The sequence below is a fragment of the Belonocnema kinseyi genome, chromosome 4, assembly GCF_010883055.1.
Source record: "Belonocnema kinseyi isolate 2016_QV_RU_SX_M_011 chromosome 4, B_treatae_v1, whole genome shotgun sequence".
In the NCBI taxonomy this organism is placed as follows: domain Eukaryota; kingdom Metazoa; phylum Arthropoda; class Insecta; order Hymenoptera; family Cynipidae; genus Belonocnema; species Belonocnema kinseyi.
The window spans coordinates 112,205,970-112,221,880 of record NC_046660.1 but is presented as its reverse complement, the minus strand read 5'-3'; the positions used below and the strand labels follow the sequence as shown (position 1 = coordinate 112,221,880).

Here is a 15,911-nt window from a genome sequence, read left to right as displayed (position 1 = left end):
AGAAGGTATTGTTTTTTAGTTCTAAGGTTCTGTCAGGTTGAGTATTTTTAGTCAAACTGTCTTCGTATGTCCTATTGTTTATATTAGGCGTTCTTGTGTTTTTTCGCGTGAAACCTCTATCGCAACCTATTGACTAATTTGCTGTTTTTGGGATGGCCCCTTTACATTGTTGGGCAACGTTAGTCAAATTAGTGTTTTGATTTGGCAGTGCAGTGGCAACTTCCAGATCTAGGTTATCGTTGTGGCTTTCTATAGCTGTAGGATTCTGCATTATATTTTTTAAATAATCCGACCTTAATTTCATTTATTTCAATTTGAGTTTGAATACTTGTTGGTGAGACACCCTGTATGTTTGTCCGATGTGGTATCTTATTTTGAAATTGCCATTTTGGTCGAATATTTTAATTGAAATTTTAATATGGGATCTAATTGGTTCTTGGGTTCGAAAATGTGTTTATTTTCTTCGTGGGACCCTTTTTTGGGAGATACATCGCGTGACCCTTGCGCGACTCGCGGGTATAGGTCGCTAGAAATATCTAACAAGAGTCAAAACCCGATGTAATTTTCATTTTAGGTTTTATCGTTTTCTGCAATTTCTTTTTGTTTCAATTTTTCAAAACCTATCTTTCTACTTCTTCTATCTTTTTAATTTTTTCGTTTTTGGTTTGAAACTTTTGGCTTTCTGAAACTAGGCTTCATCTTAAATGATTGGATTTTGATTGCCCTATTACATTTTTATTTCTTCCTAAAATTAAGCGAATCTTTTTAAAATTTTTAGAATAATGTTTCGTAATTAGCTTCCGCTTTTGTTCTCGTACTGTTGCCCTATCTAAATGTCACATATAACAATACATAAATCAAGAGCACATTTAAATCACTGCATATACGATTTATCGAGAATGGCAATAGAAATAAAAAATCATGACCCATAAATCATTGTACGTGTAAAGAAAATCAAACATAAGGGCAGGGCAAAGAATTACGAGCGTTAAGACAAATGTTTAAGCACATTCAAGAATCACTTAGTTAGATAGATACACTTCATAACCGCTTACAATAGTAGTAAAACAGCCACGTCGAGGTCGAAGTCGGGTGGTCGGGGAGTCGTGGAATAGATGGTCCTACCTAGGGTCGTAGCAGGACGTTTGGAGTCCTCCGAGACGGCTATAGGGTTGGTATCATAAGAGTACACTCGCGAGTTGAACAACGGTTTACGAACGGGCGCATGAGCCAAGACTGACGCGGAACGTGCTGCCGCTCGTCGCTATGGGCTCCTAGGGTGCGGCCAGGAAACCCTTGATTGCAGGGTCGCACGGTGCCAAACCCACGTGTAACAATTCTGTGACACAGGGTGAAGATTACCCAGCTGGGGTAATTTTTATTGTAGGTAATCTTTACCTCGAAATCTGCGTAAAGATTACACTTATATTTTTCTGTAGACACTAATCATCACGAACATAAGGTCACTCTAGTATTTTATATGGATGACTCTCGCACTTACTTTCCTATATAAAAAACTGACTTCAAATACCGCGATTTGTACGAAGACAACAAGAAGCATATACTTCCTTCAAATTGTAAATTATTACAGATAGTTCAACTAACTACCTCCAATTTAAATCCTTTCATTATCTTCATTAGAACTGAAGATAGTGGGTCGCATATTTATTCACAAAAAAACGAACAATTATTTATATTTTGCAAATTTTTCGACGGCAATCTGTTCAGAAACGCGTAATATACCACCATGAATTTTTTCAGATTTTTCCTATTATTTTTTCTATAAAAAACTATGCTTCAAAGTTCACTGTTTTTGAAAGCTATCCAATTTTCTCACTTTTCATCGTATTTTCAGGTCTGCGAGCTACAAATAATTTTTTGGATTATTACTTTTCGGCTCACTAACGTACAACATTTGCACCTTGAAAGTGATATATCTTTCATTAACTTAGCATTTTTTCTTCACATACTTATTCAACGTCAAAGCCAGAAGACTCGAATTTTCTAGCCAATAGTAGATATCGAGCGTCCTCCACTTTCATATTAATTTAAAAATAACTTCGTTTATTTATCATGGGAATCATTTCATATTAGAAATTCTTAAATTATCAAATGCGTTTGAAGTTTTTCGTCATTTTTTCAAATAAGTAAAACTATTTTATTTAAAAAACATTGTATCCACACAAGCATTTTTTTTGATCATTGGATACGAAAAATCTTTTCAGGATTGAATAATTTCAAAATAAATTCGTCACAACGTATGTTATTGCTTATAAAATTTTGTTCAGCCATTTGCATCTGCTATCTTCATTAGCAAACAAAAAATTTTCCGATTCAAAATTTCATTATTTCTATGTATACAAAATGCAAAAATGAGTATGAGAAATATTTGAATGATAAAAAAAGTAAAGTTTAGTTGAAATCAATTTGAGAAACTGTGATTAATTTTCAAAATAGAAGAATATAAATTTTTATTTTCCAAAGATATGTTTAACAATCAAATTAAGAAACATTTTTGAAAACTGTCACGCGATACTACAACTTTTTTATAGAAAAATGCAAATTCTTTCAATGCAAATACGTTTGCCTTTCGGATTCTCATAATTCTCATCACTTAGACGTAGGTCGGAGTTCTTTTCACGCCATTGCATTTTTCTCAGTCAATTTTAACGGTAAAAAGGTAAAAATTTTACCAAAATGTTTAGAAAACTGTGCTGAACAACCAACTTCCTTGAAAGGAACAAAAAATAGCTACACAGTATATGCATAAACTGAGAAATTGAGCAGTACTCATTTGACTAGATGATTGTTTATACGCAGCTGAGAACGAGCTATAACGAGGATTTGGTCAGCGAATTTAAAAAAATAAAAAAGTGCACTTAGAAAATTTTGAGGGTTAAAGCGTTTTGGACGCCAGTGATTCATATAATAAAAAGACTTATAAACTCTTGAACATGGAAATAATAACAGAATTTTTCGAAGTAGAGATTCATATTGGACCCTACCGAATAAGAAAATAAGTTGACCAACATGAGAATTGGCGATGACCCTCGTTGTCAAAAGTGTGATTTTTGTGAGGAGACAGCTCATCACATTCTTTGTGAATGCGATGCACTGGCGTGTCTCAGATTCTCCATAGGTTTTGCAAGGTGCTCTAGGCAGGTATTATACGCAGAAAGAAGAATAGGCTTACCCTACGTCTTTGAGGTCGCTGAATCCGAATCCGCGGACGGTTTGCCTGCATCATGTCACATTTCGTACCTAACCTAAAAAAATAGGAAAATCGCTTATTTCAAGTGAAACATGATTCCCGTCTATGCAATGTGGTAATATTCTATATTTTCGAGATCGCTGAGTACGCACCCAGAGGTGTTGTGTTTATGTGACGTCACAGTTCGTCCCCGAACTGAAAAAGAGGGTGAAATTGGTAATTTTATGTAAAATATACTTTTTCAATACAAAGTGATCATATCCTATGTTTTCGAGGTTGATGAGTAAAAATCTTGATTCGTTTCGGCACCACGGTCGTAGCATTTAATATGTGACATGTAACTTTGAAAAAACTTTGAATGCAACAGAACAGACTCCACTGGTCTGATTTCTGGTTCAGCGAAAATTGAAAACTAGTCGAAAATCAGTAGATGCCGTCGACAGATACTGTGAAAGATGACAACGACCCTGAAAGGGGATGTGTGGAATGATTCGTATATTACTATTTGTTACAGTAACGAAGCCAGTAGGAGCGTACTGCCTTGCAGGAGGGCATTAGGGTGTAAGGATGAAGCCGTAGTGTGTCCAATGACAAGTTGACATTATCCTTGTTAAAGTCGGAAAGCCCTTGGGTTGTATGAGTCCTTGGGTGGTATGAGCGTTATCACCCATAGAACGGCAGACTCACCCGAGATCGGAACATGATTCCTAATGTGTGGGTCTATCATATAATCATGGCATTTATGACTAAAACCAAAAAATCCTTAAATTAACAATCTGAAGGTACTAAATCACAAGTTGACTTTGAAGCTACCACCTCAAAACATCATTATAAAAGAGACCCTCATTCATTCTGCTACGTATGCAGTAAATTCTATTCACCAAAGACACTTAGGGCAATTTCTGAGAAATTCAGAAGATTTTACGAAGATTGTTACGATTTCATAATTTTTGATTAGGATAAAGAATGGGTGCCACATAAAATATGCGATTATTGTAGATCACAATTGACTCGTTGGCATACAAGTAAAATGATTGAAGATCTAAAATTGAAAAGTCCAGTTTTATCGACAAAACCCACTTGTGAAGAGGACTCCTATTTCTGCAACAATGATGTAACTGGATTCAACAACAACAAAATAAAAGAAGCATTATCTATGTCGATATTCTGACAGTTATAAGACCCATCAATATGTGCAATACAGATGAGCAAGTTATTGAAGGAATCGGATTTATTTGTTCTTGGGAAATTTTAGAGATCCAAGCAGACGCTAGCGAAGAAGAATGTTCTAGTGAATCTGAAATTAACGTCGAATATGTAGGAAGTAAAAAAAAAAACCACAACTTTTTCCAAAAGAAGAATCGAACGATCTCACCAGGGCCTTAGGACTATCTAAAGAAACAAGTAAGTTCTTAGTTTCTACACTCTAAAACAAAAACTTGGTGGAAAAAAATACGTCATGATACGAATGGATTTATGGATGAATTGAAACCAGGGATTTAAAAAGCCATCAAATAAAGACTACTCATTGATTCCTGTAAGGGAAGTTTGAAAGCTGTTTTGCCATATAATACGAATGTTTTCGCTCCCATGCCGGTAGCGCATTCAACTACGTTAAAAGAGAAAATATAAAGTTGGTATGGGATAAATTGAAATATTAAAAACACAATTGGCGGATTTGTGGCGATTTCAAAATATTGGGAATAATTCTGCGTCAGCAATCAAGTAACGTTAAATACTCATGTTTCCTATGATTATGGGATAGTAGAGGCTAACCTCATCATTACAAAAAGATTGATTGGCCAGTCATAGAAACTTTTCAGTTAAACCTTCCACTAGTGGATCCGGCGAGAGCTTTACTGCCACCTCTGCGTATAAGACTGGCCATAATGAAGCAGTTTAAATTAGCATTAGAAGAAGAAGCTAGTTGTTTGATATATCTTCAAGGACAATTCCCAGAACTAGCGGATGCAAAAGTAAAAGCAGGAATATTCGATGAACCTCAAATCCGGAAAATGTGCACGGGTCATAAGTTCGTTGAAACTATGAACAAAGGGCAAAAAGCAACTTAGTTAAGCATAATGAAAGTTGTTGAAAACTTTTTAGGGATTCACAAGAGTGATAGTTACAAAATTATTGTGAGAAATATGATACAAAACTTCTGTAAAATGGGATATAATATAAGCTTCATGTAACATGTATTAAATTTCCATATTGGTTACTTTTCAATAAATTTCTGTAATTACAGCGAAGAGTATGGAGAAAGATTCCAACAAGATATTAAAGAGATGGAACGTATCTACCAAGGGAGGTGAAATATAAAGAAGATACTCAAGCAGGGCGTGAACTTAAGGGGAAACATCTATGTAAAAATTCCAAAAATCTTTTTTTAGCTAAAATGCTAGAGAATTATGTTATAAAGAACGTCCTAAAGTGATTTTACGAAAAAAAATCTCCGAATTGTGAGCATCAGACGCTACGTATCCCAGTGGGCGGTCGGGCTCACGCGGCGAGCCCTTCGCTTCGAAATGTTCGCCTGCATCAGATATCCCTTAGCGAATATTTCTACTAGTAATTGGTATACACGGTTACCTATAGGTGGCACTAGTAGGATTTTAAACTGTATTTGTGTTAGTGTATTAGTGTAGCGTCCGTTTGACCGTTGCAACACGCTAACTCCAAAGTCATGTTCTACAGTTCAAATAATATCGCTGCGAAAGTTTTTAGTGAATATGGGGTCGAATAAAAAAGTATTTGCTTAAAAAAGGCACCATATCAACAAATGTCTGTTTTTACACAAATGTCAGAGCATCTTGTGTGTAGTATTTGCCATTCAACAGTGCAGTTTTCCCAATCATCAAAACGTGGCTTAGGCTTCAAAATTAACATCGTTTGTTTATCGTGTGGACAAATGAGTGGAGAGAAAGTGATAGTAAGTGTGCCCAATAGTCCATTTATTAGAAATGCGTATGATATCAATTGTCGGATAACATTGGCAATGCGTTTTAATAGGAGTGGGTCTGAATGTCTTGTCAAAATTTTGTGCCTTTATGGATATGCCTCGTCCAATGTTTCAGTCATTGTACGACTCGCTTCTGAAAAAAATTTTCGTTGCAACTGAAAGCGTGCGCAAAGTAGGTCTGAAAAGAGCATCTTAAGAAGAAATAAGATTATCTTCTAAGAAAGGACAAACAAATGGGATCACAGTATCTGGCGACGAAACGTGGAGAAAACGTGGCTTCTCATCGCTGTTCGGTGTAGTGACGCTAATTGGCTGGATAACCTGAAAAGTTGTAGATATTGTTGTGAAATCTGGTTATTGTAAGTCTTGCGAATACTAGAAAAAGAAAAAAAGGCACAGAAGAACATGCAGAGTGGCTAGAAACCCATAAAGATGAATGCCAAGCGAATCACCAAGAATCTGCAGGAAAAATGGAGGTCAACGCTGAAAAAAAAATGTTTTCCCGGTCTCTCCCTTTACACGGTAAGCCTTATGTGCATTTTGTCAGAGACGGCGACAGCAAAACTTTCAAAGGAATTGATGATTCAGATCCATATAAAGAATTAAATATAAAAGTACAGAAGTAAGAGTGCATTGACCACGTACAAAAACGTATGGGCTCTCGCTTACGTACTCTGGTAAAAACAAAAAAAGGCTTAAGTGGCCGAGGTAAACTTACTGGAAAGTTAATAGACGAATTAAGTAAATATTATGGCTTGGTGATCCGTCGTAATCCTCATTCAGTAGAAAATATGAAGAAAGATATTTCGACAACGCTCTCTCACAAGTTATCTACCAAGGAGAAGCCGCAGCATGACAACTGCCACACAATCAACCTCTCAACAGCGAAGTTTACGAAGCTATCAAACCAATATACGAATATTTGACCAAGGATGATTTACTCAACCGGTGTCTACGAAGTTCCAACCAGAACAGCAACGAAAGCTTCAATGCACTCCTGTGGTCGATGGCGCCAAAAACTGTAGAGAGTGGCTTGAATGTGCTGACAGTTTGCTCTGACCTTGCTGTCTGCACTTTCAACGACGTTATTTCAAGTGTTTTGGACGTGATAAGTGTATTGGACCTCAAAATTGGAGACAACTGCTATAATTACTGCATGAAATTTGACGAGAGGCATATCGAGTACTCGGAGCAATCACTGACTGACACGGCGAGGGAGGCTCGCTTGAATTTAAAATCATCGAGAAAAGAAGAAAAACAAGAAAATGCCAGCTTGGAAGCTAAACCTAATGGTGCTGGTATCGCTGACTATAGGTAAAAATGATTATCAGGTATCAGGATCTGAATATTGTCTCACACTAATTTAGTGTTTTGTTGTTGATGTCGAATGTAAGTAATTGTAAGCAGAGTATAACATTTGAAGAGACCACGCACATTTCTTAAGGAAATGGGGTTTCGGCTAATTAGGTTGAATTTGCTATATGTTTTGTATTTCAGCGTCCTGAACAAACGTCTTCATGTGCGCAAAGCCCAAAATATCCCGGGTTTCGAGATAAGGCCAGCTGAAAACAGTATCACTGGCTATTGGCTCTCTTAAAAAGTAGTGTTTATTTGAAAAATTGTTGATCTCAGGCTTGCTCTTCAATGCAAATACAAGGAGTATTTGCTACCTTAACATGAAGTTCAAGGTCAAAGGGAGATCTCAAGGTCAAATCGGTTTTTTTAACAGCGACTTCCTCTTTCGATGCTGTAAATAAAAAGAGCGTAGAATTCCACATCCGAATATGAGCTTTACCATAATCTTGAGATCAAATGTTAAGGTTAGTTTAAGGTCAAAATCTTATTTAGACTGCAATTTCTTATTGCTAACTATGAAGTTAATTAGTTTTTGACTATTTTCTATTAAGTTTTTCCCTTTAATCAAGTTTCACCTGGTCACGTGAGCGGTTCATACTGATACAGGGAATAGGAATAATGATGACGATGGTGCCGGAATAGGAATATTTATAGTCTATGATGAAGAATAGAGATTTGTTTAATAGAAAAAAATAGACTAGAAATGACTTAATTGTTACTACTTTATTGTCTTAATAATCGCGAAATTTACTCTACAGTAGACTAAGATACAAACAAATATAAAACTTTTCACAACCTCGCAATCCGAGATCAGAAAAAAATATTAATTAACTTTATAGCTACAAAGATTGACAGAATAACGATGACTAAGGAATTTAAGTCCTACTTTTCAACCTCCACGTGGTGAACTCTGGGTAAGGCTAATGCAAGCGGCAACGTTCATTGGTTTTCATGTATTTCAGAGTAATTCAAGCATGGTTCTAAACTTCAACAAGGTCATGGTCACCCTAACTATTTACTATTGACTTCAATTTACGGTAAAACTCAAATTAGAATGTAGAATTCTACGCTCTTTTCAATTGTGGCGTCGTAAAAAGGGATTGCTGTTGAAAAAAAATCAATTTGACCTAAAGATATTCCTTTGACCTGGACCTTGATGTGAAGGTCTTAAATACTCCTTGTATTTCAGTAGAACAGCAAGCCTTAGATCAAGAATTTTACAATCGAAACCACTTTTCCAAGTAGAGTCACCAGCCGAGAAAGCAGGGCTAATACGCGGTGCTACTGAATTCAGTGGGCTTTATCTAGGACCCCGGGGGGGGGGGGGGGGGGGGGGGGGGCTTTGCGACCATGAAGACATTTGTTCAGAACGCTGAGATACAAAACATAGCAAATTCAACCAAATTAACTAAAACCACTTTTCCCAAAGAAATGTATTAAAAGTTAGAACTTTTTATCTTATGGACCTTTGGGAGGTCTTCTATAAATGACCACCGTTCATGTTTTGTTCTGATATGATCGAGAACTTGACATACCAAAATCATTATAATTTATTTCATTTGTAGTTTATCTTTGATGCAAATTGTGACTAATTATTTATTATGGAGGACGTAAGTAAAAACTTGATGAAAATATAGAATATTTATTAGTGAAATACGAATCCATTTACAATTACATACAGTAACGTGAATTTTCCCCAGTACAAAAAAATTAATTTCAATTAAAATCACTAATGATTGGTTGGGGTTAATTATGCGCTCGGACAACTAATCAATCCAAATAGGATCAATTAAATTCATTATCTTCAAGCAACAACAACATCGCAATACTTTTTTTTGCAGCGTTAAAAATTTTTTAAATTGTCATTAACTTCTGCTGAAGGTGACATCAAGCGCATCCATAATAGCTCAAATAGTATGTTGCGCGCGAAGTTTAAAAATAAAATTCTCTCTCACTTGCATCGCAGCGCTGTCGTCTGAGGTTTCCACTGCGTGGCGCTAGCATACAGACAAAATTCCTAAAGTTACCGACGGAACGGTTATTAACTGCTACTAAAAGAAGATGCACTTGAAGTCACCTTCGGCAGGAAGATGATATCTAGGTTCCTAGACAGCCAGAATAAAAAAAATTCGACACGCAGTTCGAGGTTAGCCATACTGATTCGGCCGATTACTAACTTCATCTTTTCATGAATCAAATCTTATAACCAGTTTATTTGTTACCTCTGATCGCGGGTTCGGCTAACAATGGTCTCATATTGGTTACTTTTGCGAATCGAGTTCACTTAACATTTAAATTCAACAATTATTATACTAAATCGTCAATATCTTTAAAGCATAAAAGAGTCTCTGGTCATTTACGTGACCATGTAAAATGGCCGGTGTAAAAACTAAATTTCGCTTTCTTCGTAATCATAATTTCGCTTCTCATTCGTAGATTCATTTTTAATAACAATCACGTTTACTATAGATTCTGATTTTTTTAAATTTGCTTGTTTAAATGGAATATTGAAATGGAAATTTTATGATCCTCTTAGTGCATGACGTGATGCCTGACCACTCACTCTCTTCCTTTTCAACATTTGATATATTGTTTTTAAGTCAAATATATAAAATAGCCGAATAGGCTATTATATACATAAAATATAAAATATAAAAATATTAAAAAAAAATATATATATATATATATATAAAATAGGCCAAATAAAATTAACATGATGTAATAATTAAGTTTATGTGTTGAGACAGCTATCATTTCAGGCAGCGACCACTTTATGATGCCTCTACTGTAATGACAATTGAAAGTAGGTGTTTTTTCGTACCCCAAGTACGAGGGAAGCGATACCGTGTGTAGTGGTAGCATTTGCACTACCAAAAGTAGTTTTTGTTACAGGTATATGGTTCCCTAAAATTTCTGTTACGTTCACACTTTGTTTTTACTGTGATCTGACTGTGGTTTTCTTATGTCTGTTATCTATGACAAATCGAGTGCATCTTATATTAACAAGGAATGATAATAGCAAGGTGATATACTTGCTTGTTTCATTGAGTGTCATTAGTTTTATTTATAATACTTCAGATCGGGGTCTTATTACAGTTTCATACATATTTGACGAATTTGTATAAAAATTCGATAGGGTAGAGGAATAATTGAATGTACGATATTTCAACGTACCATAGTCTTTTTTGTGTATTTTCTAGTTTATTATTCACATGTTATTTATCTCGAGAAAACAATACACTATGTAAAAATAAATATTTTGTGTAAAAGTACATAAATCTCCCTAAGTCGACCAAGAGAATCATTTGGTCGGCCAGTTTTGTGCTGTAAGGTGGCCCAGGGAATTCATGGAAATAATCACCAGCGCTATCGAGTGAAGTTCTGCAAACTTATTTTTGTGCTGTTAGTTTTGTGGATTTAAGTACGATGTCGATGAACGTAGTACTGAAACATAACATCCAAATGTCATTTCTCCGTGGCCGACTAAGGGATTACAAGAAAATTATCCTCAAACCCTAAGGTTAGCCGGTTAGCCGAACATAATATTTTACTACAAAACCTAATCCAGCACTTCGGCCAGTGCTTACAATTTTCGAAGAAACATTTTAAATTGTAAATTTTTACGCAATACAAGGCTGGAGTCTTCATACAACAGTCAGTATCTACTTTTACACGAAAACGTTTATATTATTACCACATTAGGACTCTGACAGTAAAAACGGAGTCCATAAATCACTGGTTAATTTAATATTTATAAATTGTGCCCTATTTCCGATTCGTGGTTTACATTAAATTAGAGCAGATACTATCAACAGAATTTTTTCCCCAAATTATGTGACATTAACCTCCTTATTATATATTCCTTCGACAATTAGAGACGCGTGGCCAACTACAGGTTCCACTACCCTATATCTACTAATTATAAAAAATTTAAATAACATGAGTGGGCGTAAAATCTTCCGGTCATTTTTTTGTAAACTTTAAATACAATTTTAAGACTTACCAAATCACTCTTGATAAAAACTTGCGGGAAAGACATGAGATTTCCAGCAGTGAGGGACCCCGCCACACTCTTAATGGAATTAGTGACATCTGCCTAAACATCTTGCAAAGAATCCGCTACGACCACGGCGGTTTCTGCTATATTCGTTTCTGGGCCTGCTGGTGCTGATTGGGCGGCCGGTACTGACGGAAACGATTTCGCGGCTGGGGTTGCTGGTGCTCCTAGAATGGCTTGTATTGAAAAGGTCGCTTGTGCTGATAGGGTCGTTTGTGTCAAAAGGGTCGCTTGTACTGTGCCGACTGGGGTGGTTTGTGCTCGGGCGGCTTGTGCTAGGGCGACTTGTGCTGGGTCGGCTTGTGCTGGGACGGCTGGTGCTGTGGCGACTGGGGCTCCTGGTACTAATAGGGCTGATATAGCGGGTGGGACTAGAGCTGATGGTACGGATCGGACTGATGTGATGGCCGGGGTCATTAGTGCTGATGGGGCAGGTTGTGCTGATGAGACTGTTTGTTCTGACAGGGCTGCTGGCGCTGATGGAGGTAATAGCGTGGCTTGGGCTGCTGTCGCCCCCCTTGTCATCAGTGTCAGATTCGGAGCTGTAGCTGTCATACGAAGAAGCACGCATGGGATGACCCACGCCCATTAGCTTTTGAGATGCCTCATTCATTGTCATTGTGCGTTCGTATAATATGTTAATTGCAACTACAGTGCCATTGGCATCATACAATGGAGCAATCACACCTTTATTGTACCATCCAATTATTAAAATAGGACCCCTTGTAACCAGAAATTTACGTTCGTCCAAATGCATGTGTTGACTATTATTTACTATCCCATGCAGCAACGGTAATATTGGTGACAGGTTTGGTGAATGTCGTACAATCTTGGAAATAGGGAAGACTTGTGAATATGATGCAATAATTTCCTCATCGGTTCGTTGTGGCGATGCAAGAATTCCACTTCCATGTGATCTTATTTCTACAAGAATAAAGTACAAAATTGAATGAATTTTAACATTAAAATTCTATTTTAAACTCTTAAATATACAAACAAATTTACAATTTATAGTTACACAGCGGAGATAAATGTTCAAACACTTCATCAGACCGTTTAAATAATGTTCAATATCTAGCCTAATAACGTTTTAATAACTTACTGTGATGCAAATATGCTTTTAGGTTAGGTTTTTCGGATGCTCTATAGACGGGTTTTCATCTTCTCTTAAAAAAAATAATGTTTAGGACGTTCTAGTTACGCCTTTTTATTTTTTGCTCACTGGATGACATTCCTAAGTTATATTCATGCCTCTATTTCATATGACTATATGTATTGACAGCACCATGTATGAGACTATATGTAATATGTGCCCAGTGTGAGTGTATGAGAATATTCTGCACCGGTGTCTTAAATATTGGAATATTCAATGAGATAACGGAGTACAATAAAAATGAGTCTTTTTAGAGCAGTTCCGTGTATTATAGATAGTGTCGAATAAAGAAAACTTAATATTTTCAGATTTCGGCGTAAATGTGATGATTATTCTATTTTTTTTGAATGTGCGATTTTCCCATCTGTCTAAAATTCTACAATAAGAATAGGATATCTTTGAAACTAATTCATTTCTATTTCCATAGCAATCGCCGCATAGTTTTCTCCCCCCCCCCAAAAAAAAACGTGTTTTCAATATATTTAATTCCTTCCAATTGTACCAGTAGGGGCACCTAACAGAGATGCTTTGTATTCTGTGGAAGTTGTCATAATTTTGGTTTATTTAATTCCTTCTAATCAGTCAACAAAATACATGTGATAAATTGTTTTAATTCCTTCATGTGGAATATAAGTTTCGAATTTTTATTTCTAATCAATTTAAGTCTGCCTCTCCAGAGTAAAAATTATTTTAATTCATACATTTAAATAGAATTTATCTGTAATGCATTCTTCTGTATGTTAGCACGAAATGATGCATTTGCTAACGCTTTTAAATCATTATTAAAATATAAATTAACATATATTTCAATATTTTCCGAATTTTCAACCTCTTAAACGATTTAATAATGAAAAATAGTTTAAATAATAGCTACCATTAAATTTCACTAAGTTGATTGACAGGAATGGCATTTGTACTTTTTATGTGGCCATTGGGAGATTTTTAGACGCAGGAAAAATCGCGTATTAATAGGAATACAAATTCTTAATTCTTCAGAATTTAATGATTATTACCGGGCAGTTAGCAATATAGGATCATTGATATATGGCTTTTCTTGACTTTGAATATGTGGTATGTTACCTAAGTCAATAAAATTGCGTGCTGTAAAATGTAAAACAATTAAAATTCAACGATTCCAAAAAAAATTGTACGATCTGCCTGCTAATTTCAAACATTGCAATCTTTTTTCACATGAATTAAATTATTCAGTATGTTTATTTCCATTTACTTCACAGCTTTGCAATTTAAAATTTTATTTTTTAACTCTGCGCGCAACATACTACTAAAACGATTATGTATGTGCTTGAAGTCACCTTCAGTCAAAGTTAATGACATTTTATTTTTTTATTTTTATATACTTTATTTTTTTATTTTAATGCTGTAACAGAGGCTGTAACAAAGGCATTTCCCCCTCCAATATTCAGGTTAATGAGCAGGGTCATGGAAGGCAGTCATAGGCACTGCACGACAGTTCCGTTCATTCAATTGACATATGTATGGCAAATCATACCATACGTAATTAATAAAGTACCTCAATTCGTTACGGCGAATTGACATTGTGTACACATAACTGAACTTTTTATTCGGACCCGTTACATTTTCTAGCTATCCTGCCTGATAGCGGAAAACGATCAAGTTTCTACGGAAATTTAAAAAAGAAAGAAAATCAAACTGCCCTATCTTGGACGAACCGCGAATCCGAAAAAAGTGAAAATACGAACTTCGGATGGTATCTACAGGCATCAATTCGATAAATGGTTAGTAAGTTCTTTTAGTTAAATTAGCAGTTGAACTAACAATAAGTCAACCCTATTCTACGTGCACCAAAAGCAACAAGAAAACCTGCAATTAATAATTTGGAAAAGTCGATCGAGACGTTAGAAGCCTAGAGTACGCAATCGTTTTTGGGGACTCATTGTTATGTCAATTTTGGTTGAGCATTGTTGAGATAGTTATATTAGCACGATTTTGCAAGTAAGGATCTAAATCTACGACCAAGATATTTCTTAAACTGGCGTTTCTCAAGTATAGGGAAAAACAACAGGAAATTCCATGGAAAACCTCAAACATAAGGAAATAGATCCACTGCAACATATCCTGGTAAAATTAAATCAATTGAAAATAGGACAAGGGATGATAAAAAACAATCTACGAATTCTTAATCAAGAAAACAGTATGCGAAGAAATGAGATAACAGCGTTAGCTCGAGCGACAAATGCGTTAGCAACGGATGACGAGACAGCGAGCTCTACGCGACATCATGAGAACAGACGAGGCGATGACTCGTTCAACGCAGAGGAACTGCTGAGACAGCATCTAACGGAAGTGCGCATACCTGCACCTCGTGCTAGTGTCAGGATATCAGATAAAAATATAACCGCCGACGAAAGACTCAATGGTAGCAACGACGTGGGGATTCAAGATTTTATAAAGAGTGTAGAACGAGCAAGAATACGTTGTAGTAATCCCCACTTACTACTTGACTATATATTGACAGAAAAAATTACTGGCAACACAAAAAGATCGATTAGACATATCCATATTAATAATTACGAGGATTTGTACAATGCACTGCGTTCTAATTTAGTAGTAACCACCTCAGTTGAATTATGCAATGCTAAGTTAGAAAATGTCAAGCAAGGCCCCGAGAGGGTACAGGCATACAGTCAAAAATTTCGAGATACCTACAATGAGCTAACTTACGCCCTTCAGGTTGAATACAGCTCAAGCACCAAGTGGGAAATAGCACTCGAAATGGAGGGCAAATTAGCCGTTAAAAAAGATGTGATGAAATTATTATTAACCAAAACAACGATTTAGACCAACGCCACAACCTAAAGCCCAAGCCAATACAATACAACACCCCACGTTCATAATCAAAATGTCCTTTTGAGCGACAGAACGAAAATGAAATGTCATAAATGTGGTAACCTAGGACACTTAGAAAATCAATGCTATACGAAAACCCAAAATTTTCAACAGGGTATGAACACAACAAGGCCACCTCAAGTACTCTGTACCAGCAAGCAACACGAGGAATTTCTGAACAATCAGAAATTCTTGATGGTGGAAATAGAACAAATAGAAACAAATTTAGAACAAGCTGAGTCTCTAACGATCATGGACGATTGTAATCAGTCGCCGGAAAGCGAAACGGACGAGAATACAGACT

General features: G+C 36.1%; 1 protein-coding gene across 1 annotated transcript in view; it reads right to left on the bottom strand.

Moving 5' to 3' along the window:
• Nucleotides 1-12,136: 12,136 nt before the first annotated feature.
• Nucleotides 12,137-15,911, bottom strand: part of LOC117171451 (ceramide phosphoethanolamine synthase) — a 114,746-nt gene continuing 110,971 nt past the window's right edge. The window contains exon 4 of the mRNA XM_033358786.1: nucleotides 12,137-12,510. The gene's annotated coding sequence lies outside the window, so the exon portion shown is untranslated. The remainder of the gene's footprint in view (nucleotides 12,511-15,911) is intronic.